This window comes from Leucopleurus acutus, assembly GCF_964270905.1.
Source record: "Leucopleurus acutus genome assembly, chromosome: 10".
NCBI lineage: Eukaryota > Metazoa > Chordata > Mammalia > Artiodactyla > Delphinidae > Leucopleurus > Leucopleurus acutus.
This window is the reverse complement of record NC_139153.1, coordinates 38852530-38873867: the sequence shown is the minus strand read 5'-3', so window position 1 is coordinate 38873867 and position 21338 is coordinate 38852530. Positions and strand designations below refer to the sequence as shown.

Here is a 21338-nt window from a genome sequence, read left to right as displayed (position 1 = left end):
ACACCAACTGCTGCTAAAGGAACACCCTTTTATTTCTTTTACTTTTTTTTAAAATAAATTTATTTATTTTTGGCTGCATTGGGTCTTCGTTGCTGTGCGCGGGCTTTCTCTAGTTGCGGTGAGTGGGCTTCTCATTGCAGTGGCTTCTCTTGTTGCGGAGCACAGGCTCTAGGCACACGGATTTCAGGGGTTGTGGCTCACTGGCTCTAGAGCACAGGCTCAGGAGTTGTGGTGCACAGGCTTAATTGCTCCACGGCATGTGGGATCTTCCCGGACCAGGGCTCGAACCCGTGTCCCCTGCATTGGCAGGTGGATTCTTAACCACTGTGCCACCAGGGAAGTCCCAGAACATCCTTTTAGCCACGTTTTCATATATCAGTATGAATCTCTAGAATGTAGCTCTCAACTCTGCACATAGAATGACCTGGGGAACTTTTAAAAAAAGATGAATGCCTGGATACCACCTCTAGAAAAAAACAGGAAAACATAAAATCAACAAGTTTACTTTTGGAGAGTAGTTTAAAGAAATAAAATTAGGGATTAACAACAATACTGCTCATGTTTTCTCTGAAGCAATTAAATCACTTAATAGCCTCATGGTTAATTCACCCAACAGTTCAGGGATGAAGGAAAAAGTATGAAGTCACTCCTTTGATTCTCTCTGCTGCTCCAAACACCCCAATGCAGTGTTCTGTCTCCATCTCAGTCCTACACTGGAATTGAGGGAGAGCTCTGCCCCTGGGCTTTTCTCATAGTCTCAGACAGCTGCCACTTGGAGCCTACCTCCACAACACTGGACTGTGACTGACATTGTGACAAAGCTGTGGCCTTTTACCGGAGATGGCTTTGCACAGGGCTTAGACCTTCGCACATAGTTTAAGGGGAGCTTTCTCCTCCCTTTTATTGATAGTTAAGAACGTGTGAGAAAATGCCCAATTCCTTAACTATCTTTTCCCCTGGGAAGGAGAGAGGAGTCTCTCCCTGTCTCCACAGGTCACTCAGTATTTTCTCTCCTTACTAGCTCAGCAGGACAGGCTCCCACCCTTAGAGTAAATATCATTTATATAGTTTTACTCTCATTAATCCTGCCATATTACATTATGAGAGTTCAAGCCAAGAAGGTCTCATATTCTCTGGTTGATACAGAAATATCCTGGCTACATTCCATTAACCAGAAGCTGCAGCCCATAGAATTGATCCCTATAGAAGACAAATTTAAAGTTTTTTTAAACATACCTAACCAATCTCCTCAACAGTCTCCATGTGACCTCAGGGCTTATCTGAGTCCCACTCTTGCTTTCAAGCACATCAGCTCAACCAGATAGCACCACTGTCATTTGGAAGTATTGCATCTCCTTAGCCAAGCAAGTGGCCATTTACCCCATGGGCTTCTGGCTAACTCTTGAACCTAGGAAACTCAGAGCAAACCGTTGTGGCTACTTACGAAAAGTTTTAAGGTTGTGATTTAAAACTCTGTTTAAATCAACCTATTGACCTATATTTGAATATTGGGACAACCCTTCCTAGACGTCACTTTTTTTTTTTTTGTGGTGCGCGGGCCTCTCACTGTTGTGGCATCTCCTGTTGCGGAGCACAGGCTCCGGACATGCAGGCTCAGCGGCCATGGCTCACGGGCCTAGCTGCTCCACGGCATGTGGGATCCTCCCGGACTGGGGCACAAACCCGTGTCCCCTGCATCGGCAGGCGGACTCTCAACCACTGCACCACCAGGGAAGCCCTAAAGGTCACTTTTTACTGATAAATTACCAGGAAATAAATCTAGGTCTTTTGGAATAATAATACATGTCAATTCTGTGCCCTGTATGATGCTGCTTCAAGCCTTGGGCTTTGAGTGAGGATTAGCCTTGGGCAGTGGTGAGGACTAGCTAGAACTGGAGCAAAGGTAATAAGACCTCTGTTCTTCCCCAGATGTCTTTTCTTTCATAGCTTGAGTGGACATTTCAGAACCTGAGGTGCTGTGAAAATGTTGTAGCTGAAGTGAAAAGACCCGATTGTATCCTGAGGCTGGGATCTGTTACCAGCCCTGTTGCTATCTTGCTGGTGTGACTCAGGGCAAATTTTTAAATGACTCTTTCAGCATCTTCAGCAGTTTCTCCCTCCTACAAATACAAGATTATATAATATGAAGTATTCTGAGCTAATAATAAGAATAGTCGGGCTTCCCTGGTGGCGCAGGGGTTAAGAATCCGCCTGCCAATGCAGGGGACACGGATTCGAGCCCGGTCCGGGAAGATCCCACATGCCGCAGAGCAACTAAGCCCGTGCGCCACAACTACTGAGCCTGAGCTCTAGAGCCCACAAGCCACAACTACTGAGCCCACGTGCCACAACTACTGAAGCCTGTGCGCCTAGAGCCCATGCTCCACAACAAGAGAAGCCACGACAATGAGAAGCCCACGCGCCCCAGTGAAGAGTAGCCCCCGTTCACCACAACTAGAGAAAGCCCGCGCATAGCAACGAAGACCCAGCGCAGCCAAAAATAAATAAATAAAATAAATTAATTTAAAAAAAAAGAATAGTCAGTTCTTCCCTGGAAATTTTGAAGAGGTTTTCCTTCCTGTTTTTATTACTTTGCAGTTCCTGGTAAGGCAGCTGGTTTTCCTGCTCTGCTGGAAAATTTCCTCTGTGGCCCTTGTATTATCTGTATCTCTCCTGGTTCCTGTCTCTCATTTTGATGAGTCCCATTTGATCAAGTCCCTACTTTCGATGCTGAAGAGTCATGGCCCCAAGTGTGACCAAGGCAACAAAGAACAACAGGCAGCACAACAGTCTTCCTCTTTGCTGGGTTCTTCCATGTGAGAATTTAGGGGCTGAAAGTGAGTCAAGCTACCTCTGCAGCTGGACGTTGTGCTCCCCATTCCGGGCGAGGGCGCTGTTCTGGGTCAGCTATTCTAAATATTCATATTCCTGGTCTTAGGCAATATAAACAACCTTACAAGTACTATGGGCCAATGTAAGTTAAAAAAAAAAATTCTAGATGCTTCCTCTGAAAACTCAATAATCACCATAAGGAAAAGGGGAAAGTAGGCAGGAACATGAGCCTTGGAGTAGGACTGACCTGGGTTGGAATCCCCCCACCCTCTACTTTCCAGCTTCAGCAAGTTAATCTTTCTGGGCTTTGGTTTTCATAACTACAAAAGGGGATATCATACAGTTATTGTGAAGATTAAATGAGATAATGAAATGTCAGCACAAGGCCAGGCAAAGAGTTGTGAACAAGGGTAGCAATTATTATTGCCCAAGGAGCTTGGGCATAAGGCAAAAATAATTAGTTCTTTCATATGTTTACCTCCTCAGAGGACAAAGTACTATCCGATAAGGGAAAGAACCACCAACAATGGTCCAGTTTGGGAAGCAAAGTCAAAGTACCCACAGCTCTGTGTAGGTGTTCCTCCTCTTCCCTGAAACCTCTTAGTGCTGGTGTGCCCCAGGCCTCAGGGCTGCAACTCTGCTCTCCGGTTATTCTCACTCCTTCATTCCCTAGGTCATCTCATCCAGGTCCATGTCTTTAAATATCAGCACCAGCGATAAGTTGATACCTCCCAGATTTGCATCTCTATCCCTGACCTTTACCTTGAACTCCAGATTCATGTAGCCAACTGCCAACTCCACATCTTGTCTACTAGGCATCAAAAACAACCTACCCAGGGCTTCCCTGGTGGCGCAGTGGTTGAGAGTCCACCTGCCAATGCAGGGGACGCGGGTTCGTGCCCTGGTCCAGGAAGATCCCACATGCCGCGGAGCGGCTGGGCCCGTGGGCCATGGCCGCTGAGCCTGTGCGTCTGGAGCCTGTGCTCTGCAATGAGGGAGGCCACAATGGTGAGAGGCCCGCGTACCTCACACAAAAAAAACAAAAAAACCCACAACCTACCCAAAACTGAGCTCCTGCTCTTCCTACCAAAATTGCTCCTCTGACATTCTTCCCTCTTTCCCCTCATCCCAGACCATGTTTCCTGTTTCCACTGTGGCCACATAGGTACAAGTATTATCCTTCTGTGGTTTTATTACTGCAACAGTCTCTTAATCAGCTGGCATGCTTCTGCCCTGCCCACCTTCAGTTTATTCTCTACACAGCAGCCAGAGGGATCCCGGTTACATGGAAGCCATGATATTATTCTGTTTAGAGCCCTCTGACAGCTTTCCATCTCCCTCCTTACAGAAACCAAACTCATTTCAGCAGAGATTGTATATCTTGTTTAGTTTGTTGTCTGTCTTCAGTAACCACCCCCACTCCCATCTCCACCAGAGCAGCAAAGTTTTGCTTTTTTTTTTTTTAAGTATTTATTTTGCTGTGTCAGGTCTTAGTTGTGGCACATGGGATCTTTGTTGTGGCATGCGGGATCTTTTTAGTTGCGACACGCAAACTCTTAGTTGTGGCATGCATGTGGGGTCTAGTTCCCCGACCAGGGATCAAACCCGGGCCCTCTGCATTGCTAGGGCAGAGTCTTAGCCATTGGACCACCAGGTAAGTCCCCAGAGCAGCAAAGTTTATCAGCTTTGTTCAGGTTCCTGTGGCCCCAGCACCTGATACAGTGCCTGGCACACAGCAAGAGCTTCATGCAGTTCTTGAATGACTTCCAGCCAAGATGTTTGAAAAGTGGGAAGGTAACTTTAAAGACTACTTAACTCAACAATCTCTTTTCTCTACAGATAAGTCTTGCTTTATTTTAGAATGATTTATAGGCTTTTCTTGCAGCAGACTTCTTCGATTCCATGATGTTGAATTCAGGCTATAAAATCAGGTTACCTTCCCTGAAGAGCCACTACCTGGCGATACCAGGTAGCTGGAACCAGCAAGCATTTCAACAATGTAGATGATCCACCTGGAAGCTTGGAGCTGGCCATTTGAAGAACATTAGCTGTAAGGAGATTCCGGACATGAGCTGCAAACTGAAAGTTGTGCTGCCCCGTTTTCCACTAGATTGCTGATTTGCAGATACTTTCCAGTTCCTCTGTGACCTCGCACAAGTCACTCTTGGCCAGATGTATTGCCCGAGCTAGCAAGGCTCTGTGTAAACTGAGTAGATTTTCCTTCGTAGGTAGGGCTATTAAACCTTTAACACAGATGACACCCACCTGGTATTCCTGAGTCGGTAATACCTAACTTGGAAACCCATCAGAAGGAAAAGGAGACGAGCCTCTGTGACTACTGCTTCCCTATCCTATGGGAGGGTCGGAAAACATGCTCTTGTGTGGGCCAGAAGCCTCTGCCTCGGAAGTCTTAGGCTGGAGACGCCTCCCTTCCATTTCCTTCATATTAACGGAAAATAAGTCGTTTTCAAGCTACGCAGGCCGGGGCCATATGTGCGCTCTGGCGGGGAGCAAAACTCGAGAAGGCCAAGCCACCAAGAAAATGCACGCCTCGCTCAACTCCAAAGACCGAAAAAGAACTAGAACCCGTGGGCCAGAGGCCAAACCACAACCCCCAGCAGCCCCGGCGGACGGAGTTGGGGGGGGAGGGAAGGGCGCCCTCCCATTGGACGCCGACGAGAGCGTGCTCTTACGTCCCACCCGCGCAGGCAAGCACCCCCCTCCCGCCCCGCCCTCCGCCCCCCGCGCGGGGTACGCCGGGAGTGGATTCGGTGCGACCGGCCGCGGTACTCCATCTCCCGGCGGGCAGAGCGCTAAAGGCGGCGGCGCCTTTGTGAAGGCAGCGGCTCGGCGCGGAGGAAGTTCCGGTCTCCGCGGCGCTGGGTCGGTGGCAGCGGACGAGGATTAGGAGGAGCGGGCCGCGGAGGCCGCGCTGCCTCGGTAAGGGCTTGGGGCCGTAGAGAGGGCGTGCCGGAGCCTGGGGGAAAGGAGCCGGCCTGCCAGGCCGCTCTGGACGTCGCGGGCCCGCGCGGGCTAGAAGCTGCAGCTTCGGTGTCGCGGGGCGGCCGCGGCCTCGCTCAGGAAGAGAGCCAAGTGGCGGTGTGGTGAGGGAGGCGCCGCCCACGGGAGGAACGCCCCAGAATGGTCGCGGGCCCGGGGCGGGGCCCGGCGCGGCGGTGGAATTACCGGTCCAGTCTCGGGGCGGCCGGCTGCGGTGTTTTGTAGCTGGCGCGTGGTTGCGGTTCGGTGCTCCTGGTCTGAGGAGCTCCAAGCAGGCGGCCCTTTCTTCCTCCTTTTTTCCTGCTTTTTAAAGATTCTGATACAGTTCTGAGGCATCGTTCAAGAGGGAGCTTTTTTTGTGCTTAGCATGTAGCCTCACTCTCAGACCTGGACAGACCCGAGTGGGCTCAGCCGGACCACAGGGCGCGAGAGTTCGGAGCCCGGCACTCGGGGCTGTAGAATCTGGAGCCAGGGGAGTGGTCTGGTGGGTCCTGCACCCGTTGGGCGCAGGTAGGAGGAGAGGGAAGTTTCCTCGTATTCGCTTTTTAGATTCCTTTTGGCGTTGTAAATCTGTGTTTTTCTCTTAATTTTAGAATTGATGTTGTGCTTATGGGCTCAACTCTGGGCGTGCATTTTTTAATAAAACAAAGGGCCTTGTTTTGTAGGGTACATAAACTGTAAGAGTACTTGTATTTTTTGCACATTCCAGGTTTGCTTGTGAAGGTCAGAATTGCGGGGATCTAGGTGGAGTTCAGTAGACTTAGATGCGCCTGGTCACCTGATTCATTTCTGAACTCTGGATTGTGCCCTAGGTTTGTTAGTTTTCAACTTCCTGTTGAGTAGTGCCACCAATGTGAATGGTTTAATAATGTCAACATCAGCAAACTTGTGAGGACTATAGGAGAGGTATCAAGAACTGATAAGTGAGGGTAGGACTGACAATGGTATGTTAGCATTCTGGTGAAACACACAAAAGTTGGACCTGAACCTTGCCTGGTTAACAGGCATCTAACTAGGTACCTAACCTATAGAATAGGTACTAGGTCTCTGTTTCTGGACATTTGTAGCACTCTTCTTTATAGAATTCTGTTACCAGAATTGGGTTTACTTTTGTTGCCTTTAGGAGCCTAGTTGTTTGTAGCCTTTCAGAGGAGAATTGTCAATGGAGAGGTTACTAAGTGAACTCTCCAGTCTTATTGAAGATACATGGGCAAGGTTATACTCTTCTGCCCGTGTTTAAATGTATGAAATGGTGTGTTAATAATCTAACTCAGAGTTGTATTAACATTAAAGACTATTGGAAAATTCTTTTTTTGAAAAAAAATTTAAATTTTATTTATTTATTTTAGGCTGCATTGGGTCTTCGTTGCTGCGTGCAGGCTTTCTTTAGTTGCGGCGAGTGGGGGCTACTCTGTTGTGGTGTGCGGGCTTCTCATTGCAGTCCCTTCTCTTGTTGCAGAGCACAGGCTCTGGGCGCGGGCTCAGTAGTTGTGGTGCAGGGGCTTAGTTGCTCCGTGGCATGTAGGATCTTCCCAAACCAGGGCTTGAACCCGTGTTCCCTGCATCGGCAGGCAGATTCTTAACCACTGCACCACCAGGAAATTCCCGCTATTGGAAAGTTCTGAAATTTTAAAGATGATAAATCATGGACTCTTCTGGCTACATTCCAAGTGCTTAGAATTTATTTTCCTGCTAGAATTCCACAGTAGTTGTTCATCTCATTCACTTAGTTAACGGGGCATCTATTGGGTGCCTTTAATAACCTTCCTATCACACTGTGGGACTCAGTAGAGCAGGGTAACTGTAGGAGCTCTAAAATCTGGTAGGGTTTGAACCCCTGACTCTTCCACTACCTGAGTGACATTGGACAAATTACTTAACTTCAATTTCCTCATATGTGAAATGAGGTTAAGAAATGTAGCCACCTCGGTAGGTTGTTTTGAGGTTTATGTAATCCTTTTAGAACAGTGCCTGGTGTGTGGAAAGTGTTCACTAAATGTTAGCCATGGTTACCTTTTTAAGAAATAGCTTTGTTGAGATATAATTCACATACCATACAGTTCACCCGTTTAAGGTGCTTAATTCAGTGTTTTTTCATATATTACGTTACTTTTTTTTTTACAAAGTTGTGATGAATATATTTTGTTACATACATTGTAACAAAATTTGCCATTTAAGCCATTTTTATGTGTAAACTTCACATAAAATTCATTGCATGAATTACATTCACAATGTAATGAAACCATAACCATTATCTATTTCTAAAACTTTTTCATCACCTCAAACAGAAACCCTAACCATTAAGCAAGTAACTCCTATTGCCCCCTCCCTCTAGCCCCTGGTAACATCTAATCTGTATTCTGTCTCTGTTTATTTACCTGTTCTGGGTCACCCATATAAGTGGAATCGTACAATATTTGTCCTTTCATGTCTGACTTATTTCAGGTAAAAATGTTTTCATGTCATAGCGTGTGTCCAAACTTCATTCTTCTTCTTTTTTTTTTTTTTTTTAAATTTATTTATTTATTTTTGGCTGCATTGGGTCTTCATTGCTGCGCGCGAGCTCTCTCTAGTTGCGGCGAGCGGGGGCAACTCTTCGTTGTGCTGCGCTGGCTTCTCATCACGATGGCCTCTCCTGCCACAGAGCACGGGCTTTAGGCGCGCAGGCTCAGCAGCTGTGGCACGGTGGCTCAGTAGTTGTGGCTCACAGGCTCTAGAACACAGGCTCAGTAGTTGTGGTGCATGGGCTTGCTCCGCGGCATGTGGGATCTTCCCGGATCGGGGCACGAACCCATGTCCCCTGCATCGGCAGGTGGACTCTCAACCACTACGCCACCAGGGAAGCCCTCTTCCCTCTTTTGAATCCTTTTTTTGAGATAACTTTTGTATATGGTGTTGGGTAAGGGCCCCACCTGATTCTTTTGCGTGTGGGTATCCAGTTTCCCTATGACCATTTGTTGCAAAGACTGTCTTTTTCCCATTGAATGGTCTTGGCACCCTTGTTGAAAATAACTTGACCATGTATGTGAGGGTTTATTTCTGGGTTCTCTATTCCATTGTTCTGTATGTCTGTCCTTATACCAATACCACACTGTTTTGATTACTGTAACTTTATAGTAAGTTTTGAAATCGGGAAGTGAGAGTCCTCCAGCTATGTTCTTTTTCAAGGCTATTCAGAGACCTATGAAATTCTATACGAATTTTAGGATGGGCTTTGGAATCAGATGGTCTTGAGTTTGCATTTTGACTTTTCCTCATATTAGTTATATTGTTTTGGGGCAAGTCTCTCAACCTATTTGAGCCTCAGTTTCATAGTCTGTAAAGTGGGGATTGTAACAGAACTTACCCCATGGAGGACCTGTGATGATTAAGTGAGAGAACCCATGTAAAATGCGCAACTGTGGCAGAGTCAGTACTCAGCTGTGCCTGCCTTTATTACTCTTGTTTCAGAGAGTAGGAATAGACATACTCAGAAAGGTCCTTTCCAGCTTAATGTTATTGTCATTTTAAACACCTGACCATAGTAGCAGTAGTAATAATATTTAATACATTGTTGCTTTAAAATTTTTCAAAACTTTTTTTTGGAGGCATAATTTACATATCATAAAATTCACTTACTGTAACAGTTCAGTTTGATGCAGTCATCACCACTATTCAGATTTAGAATATTTCCAACACCTCAAAACATTCCCTAGTTCCTGTTTGTTGTTAATCTACACTTCCCACTCTTAACTGCAAGTCCTAGCATCCACTGATCTGCTTTCTGCCTCTGTAGTTTTATGTTTTCTAGAAATTTCATATAATTGGAATGTCTGGCTTCTTTCACTTGTAATCTTTTTTGAGATTTATCCATGTTGCATTCCTTTTTACGAGTATATCACATTTGTTTTATCCATCTACCTGTGGATTGACATTTGGATTCTTTTCAGTTTTTGGCTGTCATGAATAATGTTGCTATCAATGCAATTGCTTCTAATGCATGATCTCATTTACTCCTTACAGTAATCATATGAGGTAGGTACCATTATTATTCCCCTTGTGTAGGAGGAGAGCTTTGAGGCATATAGAAGTTAAATATAACTTACCAAGGGTACATAGAAAGCTAAAGTTTTGGGCTTCCCTGGTGGTGCAGTGCTTAAGAATCCTCCTGCCAATGCAAGGGACACGGGTTCGAGCCCTGGTCTGGGAAGATCCCACATGCTGTGGAGCACCTAAGCCCATGCACCACAACTACTGAGCCTGCGCTCTAGAGCCCTCAAGCCACAACTACTGAAGCTCGTGTGCCTAGAGCCTGCACTCTGCCACAAGAGAAGCCACCGCAATGAGAAACCTGCGCGCTGCAACAAAGAGTAGCCCCCACACACCACAACTAGAGAAAGCCCGTGCGTAGCAATGAAGACCCAATGCAGCCAAAAATAAATTAAAAAAAAAAAGAAAGAAAGCTAAAGTTTTGTCTTCCTTTTTTTTTTTTTCTTTTCTCTTGGCCATGCTGCGTGGCATGCGGGATCTTAGTTCCCCAACCGGGGATGGAACCCATGCCCCGTGCAGTGGAAGCTTGGAGTCCTAACCACTGGACCACCAGGGAATTACCAGAAGCTGGAGTTTTGATTCAAACTCAGGCAGTCTGACTCTAAAACATATTCACTAGGCCAATGGTCTTGAAACCCTTTTACTCTTGAACCACCTAAAAGGATTAAAAAAAATTTTAACCCCTAAAATTTCGAAAAACTTTTTTACCACCTTGTACATTTCTATGTTGGCATCTTAACACTTCTGTCATAAATGGCTGCAAAGGATGTATTTTCTGGTATAATATATATGCTGCATATATGCTTTAAATATGTAGTTGACAAAACCTTGGAACTGCAGATTTAATTTATGGAAAATGTCTGCCATTTAATTTAATTGGCAAATCAAACTTTAATGTCAATCATTTAGCCAAACCAGACTGCATCAATGGGAACATTCCAAATCCCAATGATTTTTGAAATAAACTGTTAAAAAGAGTAATAACATTTACTGAGCATTTATTTATGAGGCACCGTTCTAGTGAATTTACATTGTCATTTTATCCTGATAACTATGAAGTAGACATCTTTATCCTGATTTTTAGAGAGAAGTAAACTGAGGCATTAAGTTAAATAACTTGCTTAAGGAGCTACATTGTGCAGAGCCAAGATTTGCCTCCAGGCAATCTAACTGTGAACCCCAGCAGAGTATGTCCAGAGACTGCACTCTTGTCCCTTCTCCACCACACTGTGCTTTCTTATAAAACTCACTTTTAAACTAGGAACCTGACTGTAATTTGCTGGTGTAAGGGACCAGGATATAATATTTAAAATCTGGGAAATTTCTATTCACAAGAAAAAGCAGCTCTAATGAAGTATTTAAATGTCTCCCTATAGTAGTAAAGTCTTATTTGTACATGAGCTTGAGATTCCTATGGGATAGCTAAGTGGCCATTTCTGGCAGGCATTTGGACTTTATACAGAAGTCTAAGCTGGGGATGGAGATGTGGAAATTATCATCATAGAGATGGTAGAGATAGTGGTTAAATTGGGAATGGGTAAGATTGCCCAGTGTCTTAGCTTGGGCTGCTCTAACAAAATACCCTAGACTGGGTGACTTAAACAATACAAATTTCTCATAGTTCTGGAGCCAGGGAAGTTTTTTTTGTTGTTTTTTTTTTTTTGGCTGCGTTGGGTCTTCGTTGCTGTGCGTGGGCTTTCTCTAGTTGTGGCGAGTGGGGGTTACTCTTTGTTGATGTGCATGGGCTTCTTATTTGTGGTGGCTTCTCTTGTTGTGGAGCGTGGGCTTTAGGCGTGAGGGCTTCAGTAGTTGTGGCTTGCAGACTCTAGATCGCAGACTCAGTAGTTGTGGCGCATGGGCTTAGTTGCTCCGTGGCATGTGGGATCTTTCTGGACCGGGGCTCTTTCCCGTGTCCCCTGCATTGGTGGGTGGATTCTTAACCACTGAGCCACCAGGGAAGTGCCGGCGGGGAAGTTTAAGATTAAGGTGCCAGACAGTATGGTTCCTGGTGAGATCCTCTTGATTTGCAGACAGCTGCCTTCCCGCTGTATGCTCACATGGCAGGGAGAGAGAGAGAGCATCTCTCTTTTGTCCCTTTTTAAAAAAAATAAAATTATTTATTTATTTTTGGCTGTTTTGGGTCTTCGTTGCTGCGTGTGGGCTTTTCTCTAGTTGCAGCAAGTGGGAGCTACTCTTTGTTGCGGTGCATGGGCTTCTCATTTCAGTGGCTTCTCTTGTTGCGGAGCACAAACCCTAGGCGTGCAGGCTTTAGTAGTTGTGGCTTGCGGGCTCTAGAGCGCAGGCTCAGGAGTTGTGGCGCACGGGCCTAGTTGCTCTGCAGCGTGTGGAATCGACCAGGGCTCGAACGCGTGTCCCCTGCGTTGGCAGGTGGATTCTTAACCACTGCACCACCAGAGAAGTCCTCTTTTGTCCCTTCTTATAAGAGCATCAACCCCATTCCTAAGGGCTCTACCCTCATGACCTAATTACCTCCTAAAGGCCCCATCTTCAAATACCGTCACATTGGAGATTAGGACTTCAACACATGAATTTTGAGGTAACACATTCAGTTTAGTCTATAGCACCAAGAGACGGCATCAAGAACCATGCTGGGGAACAGAATAGAGGCTAGGGGATTAGCAGTATTTGGTGGACGTTCATTTATATATTGAACTAATATTTAAAGGTTTTGTATTGGGTGTGTGGGTGTGTGTTTTGCATGAGGGAGACTTGAGTATGTTTACAAACAAAAAGGAAGTAGTCAGCAGAGTGGTAATATAGGTCAAAAAATGAGTTAAGTGATGGAGCAAGGTAAGGGTACGTTCTTCAGACTACAGTCTTTAATTAATGGGTACACAAAAACATCCCAGAGAGACTATGGCCATGTATATTTTTAAAGGAATCAATATGCAGAACTTGCCTTCCATAAATACTTTTCTTAAGAATGATCTGGGGACTTCTCTGGTGGTCCACTGGGTAAGACTCCACGCTCCCAATGTGGGGGGCCCAGATTTGATCCTTGCATGCCTGCCGCAACTAAGGAGTCTGTGTGCCACAACTGAAAGATGCCACATGCTGCAACTAAGACCTGGTGCAGCTTAAATAAATATTAAAACAAACAAAAAAAGAATGAATCTTGCTCCTGGGTGTAAGAATGAAAACTCTTAGAAGAAAACATAGGGGGAAAGCTTTATGCGTTGGGTTTGGCAATGATCGTTTAGAGGATATGACACCAAGGGCACAGTCAACAAAAGGAAAAATAGACAAATTGGACTTCATCAAAATTAAAAACTTCTGTGGTCAGTGAACACTATGAACAGAGTAAAAAGGCAACTCACAAAATGGGAGAAAATATTTTCAAATCACACGTCTGACAAGGGATTAATATCCAGAATATATAGAAAACTTCTAAACTCAACAACAACAACAAAAAACCTGAATCAAAAAATGGGCAAAGGGGGCTTCCCTGGTGGCGCAGTGGTTGAGAGTCCACCTGCCGATGCAGGGGACGCGGGTTCGTGCCCTGGTCCGGGAGGATCCCGCATGCCGCGGAGCGGCTGGGCCCGTGAGCCATGGCTGCTGGGCCTGCGCGTCCAGAGCCTGTGCTCCGCAGCGGTGAGAGGCCCGCGTACTGCCAAAAAAAAAAAATAAAAGGGCAAAGGACTTGAATAGACATTTCTCCCAAAAAGGATATACAGATGGCCAATAAGCACATGAAAAGATTCTCAGCATCATTATTGATTAGGGAAATGCAAATCAAAACCACAATAAGATACCACTTCATACCCATTAGGAAGGCTGTTATTAAAAAACAAAACAAAACAAAAACAGTATAACAAGTGTCGGTGAGGATGTGGATAAATTGGAACTTGTATTCTGCTAGGGCTGCCATAGCAGAATACTGCAGACTAGGTGGCTTAAACAACAGAAAATTATTTTCTCACAGTTTGGAGGCTGAAGTCTAAGATCAAGGTGTCAGCAGTTTTGGGTTTTGATGAGGCCTCTCTCCTTGGCTTGCAGAAGGCCATCTTCTGTCCATGTCCTCACATGGCCTTTTCCCTGTGCATGCATTCCTGGTGTCTCTTCCACTGATGCCAGTCCTGTTGGATTGGGGCCCCGCCCTTATGGCCTCTTTCAACCTTAATTACTTCTTCAAAGGCCCTATTTCCAAATACAGTCACATTGGGAGTTAGGGCCTCAGCATATGTATTGGAGGGGGCACAGTTCAGTTCATAACAAAACCATTGTACACTATTTGTGGGAATGTAAAATGGTGTAGCTGCTGTGGAAAACAGTATGGTGGTTCCTCAAAAAATTAAAAATAGAATTACCATATGATCCAGCAATTCTACTTCTGGGTATATATATCCAAAAGAACTGATCTCAAAGAGATATTTGTATACCCTTGTTCATTATTCACATTATCCAAATGATGGGAGTAACCAAGTGTCCATAAGTGGATGAATAGATAAAATATACACACAATAGAATATTATTCAGCCTTAAAAAGACATGAAATTCTGATAGCTGTTGGAATATGTATGAACCTTGAAGACATTATGGTAAATGAAATAAGCCAGAAAGAACAAATATTGTATGATTCCACTAGTATTGAGGTACTTAGAGTAGTCAAAATCATAAAGACAAAGTGGAACGGTGGTTGCCAAGGACTAGGTTAAGAGGGGAGTGGGGAGTACTGTTTAGTGGGTACAGAGTTTCTGTTTTGCAAGATGAAAAAAGTTTTGTGGGTGGATGGGGATGTTATTTGCAAAACACTGTGGATGTACTTAATCCCTTGTAACTGTATACTTAAAGATGGTTAAAGTGGTAAACTTAAATTATTTTTAAAAAATGGCTCTTGTTGATTCTCCTTTTCCACTTCCTCTTTCTTACTAACCCTTCTCCCACTTTACCAAAAAGTCACCTTTGCATTTGCAATCTAACTGAAGTACACTGTGCCAGGGAGGATACCCTTTAGGACACCAAATAATGTTTATATCTCATCCCACATTGAAGGATATTTGGGTTGTTTCCATTTTTTTTTAAAGCTATTATGAATAAAGCTGTTGTGAACATTTTTGTAGAGGTCTTTTATTTTCATTTATCTTAGGCAAATACTTTAGAAGTGGAATTGCTGGGTCATAGGGTAGTGTTCCTCAGGCCAGTTTCTAAAGTGATTGTACAATTTTGCATTCTTTGTGTGTGTGTGTGTGTGTGAACTTTTTTTTTTTGATTTATTTATCTTATTTTATTTTTGACTGCATTGGGTCTTCATTGCTGCACGCGGGGCTTTCTCTAGTTGCAGTGAGAGGGGGCTACTCTTCCTTGCCATGCCCGGGCGGCTTCTCTTGTTGCGGAGCACAGACTCTAGGTGCACAGACTTCAGTAGTTGTGGCTTGCGGGTTCTAGAGCGCAGACTCAGTAGTTGTGGCACGCGGGCTCAGTAGTTGTGGCTCACGGGCTCTAGAGCGCAGGCTCAGTAGTGGTGGCACATGGGCTTAGTTGCTCCGCGGCATGTGGGATCTTCCCAGGCCAGGGCTTGAACCTGTGTCCCCTGCATTGGCAGGCGGATTCTCAACCACTGCGCCACCAGTGAAGCCCTACAATTTTGCATTCTTTCGAGTAGTGTATGAGTTCTGATTGCTGGAAATCTTTGTGTATCTGATTTTGTGAATCTTTTTAATTTTAGCAATTCTAGTGAGTGTGTATTGGTATCTCATTGTGGTTTTAATCTTTTCCTTCTGACTAATAATAGGGAGCATTTGTCAGACATGTGTCACAAATATTTACTTGCTGTTCTGTAGTTTACCTATTCCCTCTCCCGCTGCGGAGCACAGGCTCCGGACGCGCAGGCTCAGCAGCCATGGCCCACGGGCCCAGCCGCTCCGCCGCATGCGGGATCCTCCCGGACCGGGGCACGAACCCGCGTCCCCCGCATCGGCAGGCGGGCTCTCAACCACTGCGCCACCAGGGAAGCCTAACAGTGTCTTTTGAAGAACAGATTTTGATTTTAATATTTTTCTTTATGGCTAATGCTTTCTAGGTCCTTGACAAAAGTCTTTGCTGATACCAAGCTCAAAAATATTTTTCCTGTGTTTTATTTTTTTGCTATGCCTCTTGGCTTGTGGCATCTTAGTTCCCTGACCAGGGATTGAACCCGGACCACCGCAGTGAAAGCGTAAAGTCTTAACCACTGGACCGCCAGGGAATTCCCTGTGTTTTCTTTTAGAAACGTTATAGTTTTAGCTTCTGCATTTATGTAGATCCACTTTTAATGTGGTATGATAGTAGGCAAAGCAAATGCCATCAATGGGGATTTAGGATATGATTCTGGCAAGGAAGCCTGAAAAATCGCTATTACATTTGAGGAGGAATCTTTTTTTTTTAATTTATTTTATTTTATTTATTTATTTTTGCCTGTGTTGGGTCTTCATTGCTGCTCACGGGCTTTCTCTAGTTGCAGTGAGCGGAGGCTGCTCTTAACTGTGGTGCATGTGCTTCTCATTGCGGTGGTTTCTCTTGTTGCTGAACACAGTCTCCAGGGCACGTGGGCTTCAGTAGTTGTGGCTTGCGGGCTCTAGAGCACAGGCTCAGGAGTTGTGGTGCACGGGCTTAGTTGCTCCGTGGCATGTGGGATCTTACCAGACCAGGCATCGAACCTGGTTCCCCTGCATTGGCAGGTGGATTCTTAACCACTGTGCCACCAGGGAAGTCCCGAGGACAAATCTTTTTAAGTGTAATTGAAATGAATACACTTAAATTTTTTTAATGGGAATTTGCAGGGGTTGGGGGAGCAATGGTGCTTCCAGCAGTCACTAATTCTAGGTCCAATAGTGCATATTAAAATTACTGCTGTTTAAAAACTCATAGTTGGATCATAGTTGGGTAGGTGCTCACACCAGTCCTTGCCTGTTGGTGCCCCCTTGATCCTCTTAGCTGAGTGTCCTGTTTGGCTCAAAGCATTTACTTTGGAAAAAATTAGAATGTTTAAAGCAGGAACAGGCTGCTATATACCACAGCTAAAACTAACGGAATAGTACCCCTGGTTCTGCTTTGTTGGCTTTTGGAACTGAAGTCATGAGTAAGAGGGGTGGCCCTGGGTATTGGTTTTATTTTGCTGGAGGTAAATTTCTTGGACATGTGCAGAATGGACCAAAGTGAAAGGATTTGCCGAGAATTTTTTTTAATTAATTAATTTAATTTATTTTTGTCTGTGTTGTGTCGTCATTGCTGCGCGCGGGCTTTCTCTAGTTGCGGCGAGCGGGGGCTACTCTTCGTTGCGACAGGTGGGTTTTTCATTGCGGTGGCTTGTCTTGTTGCGGAGCATGGGCTCTAGGCATGCGGGCTTCAGTAGTTGTGGCACGTGGGCTCAATAGTTGTGGCTCGCAGGCTCTGGAGTGTAGGCTCAGTAGTTGTGGCGCACGGGCTTAGTTGCTCCGCGGCATGTGGGATCTTCCCGGAGCAGGGCTTGAACCTGTGTCCCCTAGCATTGGCAGGAGGATTCTTAGCCACTGCGCCACCAGGGAAGTCCCGCCAATAATGTTTTTATTAATCAAGAGTCAAAGGCAGAGGAGGCTTAGAAACAATCAGCTAACATCATCATTCTAACCTTAAAGGCTGCTGACCCTATACAATGGGGAGGCTTTATTCCCATACCCACTGGTTGGTTTCCAGGAAACCAGTCTTTATCTTCTGGGGGAGTATAATTGTAAAGCTGAAAATTAAAGGAATTGATGAGAAGGGCATCACTAGGAGTTCAATCCATGGTTTAATGTGATGCTTGCCATCTCTCAGGATTAAATGACTCCTGTTCAACCAGTATTCACGTGAAATTACTTTTCAATTCAGCATTCAGAACTCTCATTTGAGTGTCATACAGAGTGCAGTAAGTCAAAGGAAAACAAATATCTTATATTAACGCATATGTGTGAAATGTAGAAAAATGGTACAGATGAACCTGTTTGCAGGGCAGGAATAGAAACTCAGATGTAGAGAACTGATGTGTGGACGTGGGGGGGAAGGGGAGGGTGGAATGAATTGGGAGATTAGGTTTGACATAAATACACTACCATATGTAAAATAGATAGCTAGTGGGAACCTGCTGTATAGCACAGGGAGCTCAGCTCAGTGCTCTGTGATGAGCTAGATGGGTGGGATGAGGGGGTAGGAAGGTCCAAGAGGGAGGGGATATATGTATACATATAGCTGATTCACTTCACTGTACAGCAGAAACTAACACAACATTGTAAAGCAATTATACTACAATAAAAACAAACAAACAAAAGCCTCTCATTTGACTATTTACTACTACCACCAAGATCTACACCTGCAGCAGCTTCACCTGGACTTACATCTCAGCCTTACCACAGGGGCCCTCTTACTCATTGCTATGTTGCATCTGTTAGGGGTGGGATCTGGGCATTTGAGGTGGCAGGCCTTCCGTTCCCACTTGCATGTTCACCGCCAGGTACAGTTGTGTAATTAGTGTTATAGTGCCACTTATTTTCAGAGTTAGGTGGTATGGCAGGTGACTTGTTATACATTCCTTAGTGGATTCTGACTTTCTTGGCTCCTGTCTTGCTGTGTATATCAACCAGTATCCCTGCTGGGTTCTGATGAGCTTCAGAATTTAAAGCCTTAACCTGGCATTCAGTTCATCCCGCAGTGCCAGTTCTGTTTACCAAAAGTAGCCCTGGCTCCATGCCAGTAACTCAAGAGTTTTTGTTTGGTTTTTTGTTTGTTTTTTTTGCGGTATGTGGGCCTCTCACTGTTGTGGCCTCTCCCGTTGCGGAGCACAGGCTCTGGACACGCAGGCTCAGCGGCCATGGCTCACGGGCCCAGCCGCTCCGCGGCATGTGGGATCTTCCCGGACCGGGTCACGAACCCATGTCCCCTGCATCGGCAGGCGGACTCTCAACCACTGCGCCACCAGGGAAGCCCAACTCAAGAGTTTTTACCCATTTAAAGTTTAAGGATAGTTTAACATCATTTCAGCCCCAAGACCTGTAATCATTTGCTTTGCTGGATTAAACTGTCCGAAGAATTCCAGCTATTCTGAGGAAAATTTTGGAGGGAACCACTAGATGTTTGTACATATCTTTGGCCCCATTCACACCAGTAGTATATGAGGGTTCTAATTTCTCCAGATTCTTGTCAACTTATCTTTTTATTAGAGACACCCTAGTGGATATGAAGTGGTATCTTACTGTGGTTTTTTTGTTTGTTTTGTTTTGTTTTGTTTTTTGGCTTATGGGATCTTAGTTCCCCGACCAGGGATTGAACCTGGGCCACGGCATTGAAAGTGCTGAGTCCTAACCACTGGACCACCAGGGAACCCCCTTATTATGGTTTTGATGTGCATTTCCCTTATGGGTAATGTTGAGCATTTTTCTTGTGCTTATTGGCCTTTTAAAAGTATCATCTTTGGAGAAATGTCTATTCATAGCCTTTGCCCATTTTAAAAATTGGGTTATTTTGCTACTGAGTTATAAAATAGTTCTTTATGTATTCTAGATACAGGTCCCTTATCAAATATGATTTACACAAGTTTTCTCCCATTCTGTGGGCTGTCTTCACTTTCTTGATGGTGTCCTTTAAAGCACAAAATTTAAAATTTTGATGATATCCAATTGATCTATTTTATTTTTCCTTTTGTTGCTTGTGCTTTTGGTATTCATCTTATCCAAAAAGCCATTTCTTAATCTAAGGTCATGAAGATTTATGCCTGTTCTAAGAATTTTATAGTTTTACCTCTTAAAACATTTAGGTCTTTGATCCATTTGTATTAATTTTTATACATGACATGAAGTAGGGGTTCAACTTTATGCTTCTGCATGGGGACATCCACTTGTCCCAGTACCATTTGTTGAAAAGACTGTTCTTTCTTCATTGAATTGTCTTAGAACTCTTGTCTAATACACTTGATCCTAAATGTGAGGGTTTATTTCTGGACTCTCAATTCTGTTTTATTGATCTTTGTTTATCCTTATGTCAGTGCCACACTGTCTCGATAACTGTAGCTTTGTTTTCTTTTTTTTTAATTGAAGTATAGTTGATTTGCGATATCGTGTTCATTTCAGGTATACAGCACAGTGATTCAGTTTTTTCGTATACACACACACACACACACACACACACACACACACACACACACACACATATTCCTTTTCAGATTCTTTTCCCTTATAGGTTATTAAAAAATACCGAGTATAGTTCCCTGTGCTATGCAGTAGGTCCTTGTTGGTCATCTATTTTATATATAGTATTGTGTATATGTTAATCCCAACCTCCCAATTTATCCCTCCCTGCATCCCCCCTTCCCCATTGGTAACAACAAGTTTGTTTTCTATGTCTGTGAGTCGCTTTCTGTTTTGTAAATAAGTTCATTTATATCATTTATATCATTTTTTTAAGATTCCACATAGTAGCGATATCATATGATATTTGTCTTTCTCTTTCTGGCTTACTTAGAATGATAATCTAAATGTTGCCGCAAATGGCATTATTTTGTTCTTTTTTATAGCTGAGTAATATTCCATTGTATATGTATATACTACATCTTCTTTATCCATTCATGTGTCAATGGACATTTAGGTTGCTTGTAGTTAAGTTTTAGAATCAGGAAATGTGAGTCCCCTAACTTTGTGGTATGTGTTCTTTTCTATTTTGCACAGATGATACCATATTACAAATAATATTTTGCACATATTTTTAAACTTAATATGTAATAGTTTATCCTATATAAATTAACATAGCTATTTCATTTTTTGAGAGTTGCATAGTATTTCAGTAGTACAAATATATTCTGTTGATGTAATATAGATTTTATAATCTTTTGCTATTACAAACAGTGCTGCACTATGTACCTTTGTAAACATGTCACCTCACATTGTAAGTTTCTAGAGAATGAATTCCTAGAAGAGGAACTAGAAAGTCAGAAGTAATATGCATTTAAAATTTTGTGAATTCTAGTTTATGTAGAAGGAAAACTATGGAAAACTGTAGAATTTTTCCTTATGTTATTGATGTCTAACTTTATCCTGTTTGGGTTAGAGAGGATACTTTGTACGGTTATTTATCTTATAAAATCTGTTGAGGCTTGTTTGTGGCCCAGCAAATGGTCCATCCTGAAGAATATCCCATGTGCACTTGACAAGATGTGATTCTACTGTTGTTGGGTGGAGTGTTCTGTGTCAATTAGATGTGTTTGGTTTATTGTGCTAAGTTCTCTGTTTTCTTACTTATATACTGTCTGGTTGATCAATTCATTATTCAAAGTGAGGTTTGAAGTTTCCAACTGTTATAGAACTGTCTACTTCTCCCTTCAGTTTCTTTCAGTTTTTGCTTCATATATTTTGAGGGTCTGTTATTAGGTGTGTAATGTTTATGATTTATCTTCTTGTGTTTTTTTAACCTTTAAATTAATATATAATGTCCTTTGTCTTTTGTACCTTTTTTGATTTAAAGTCTGTTTTGTC

The 21338-nt window shown here is 43.9% G+C and overlaps 1 protein-coding gene across 1 annotated transcript in view; it reads left to right on the top strand.

The window, feature by feature from the left end:
- Nucleotides 1-5624: 5624 nt before the first annotated feature.
- The window catches only part of RBM6 (RNA binding motif protein 6), a 105564-nt gene continuing 89850 nt past the window's right edge, over nucleotides 5625-21338 (top strand). Inside the window, 1 exon segment of the mRNA XM_082847684.1 lies at nucleotides 5625-5772. The gene's annotated coding sequence lies outside the window, so the exon portion shown is untranslated.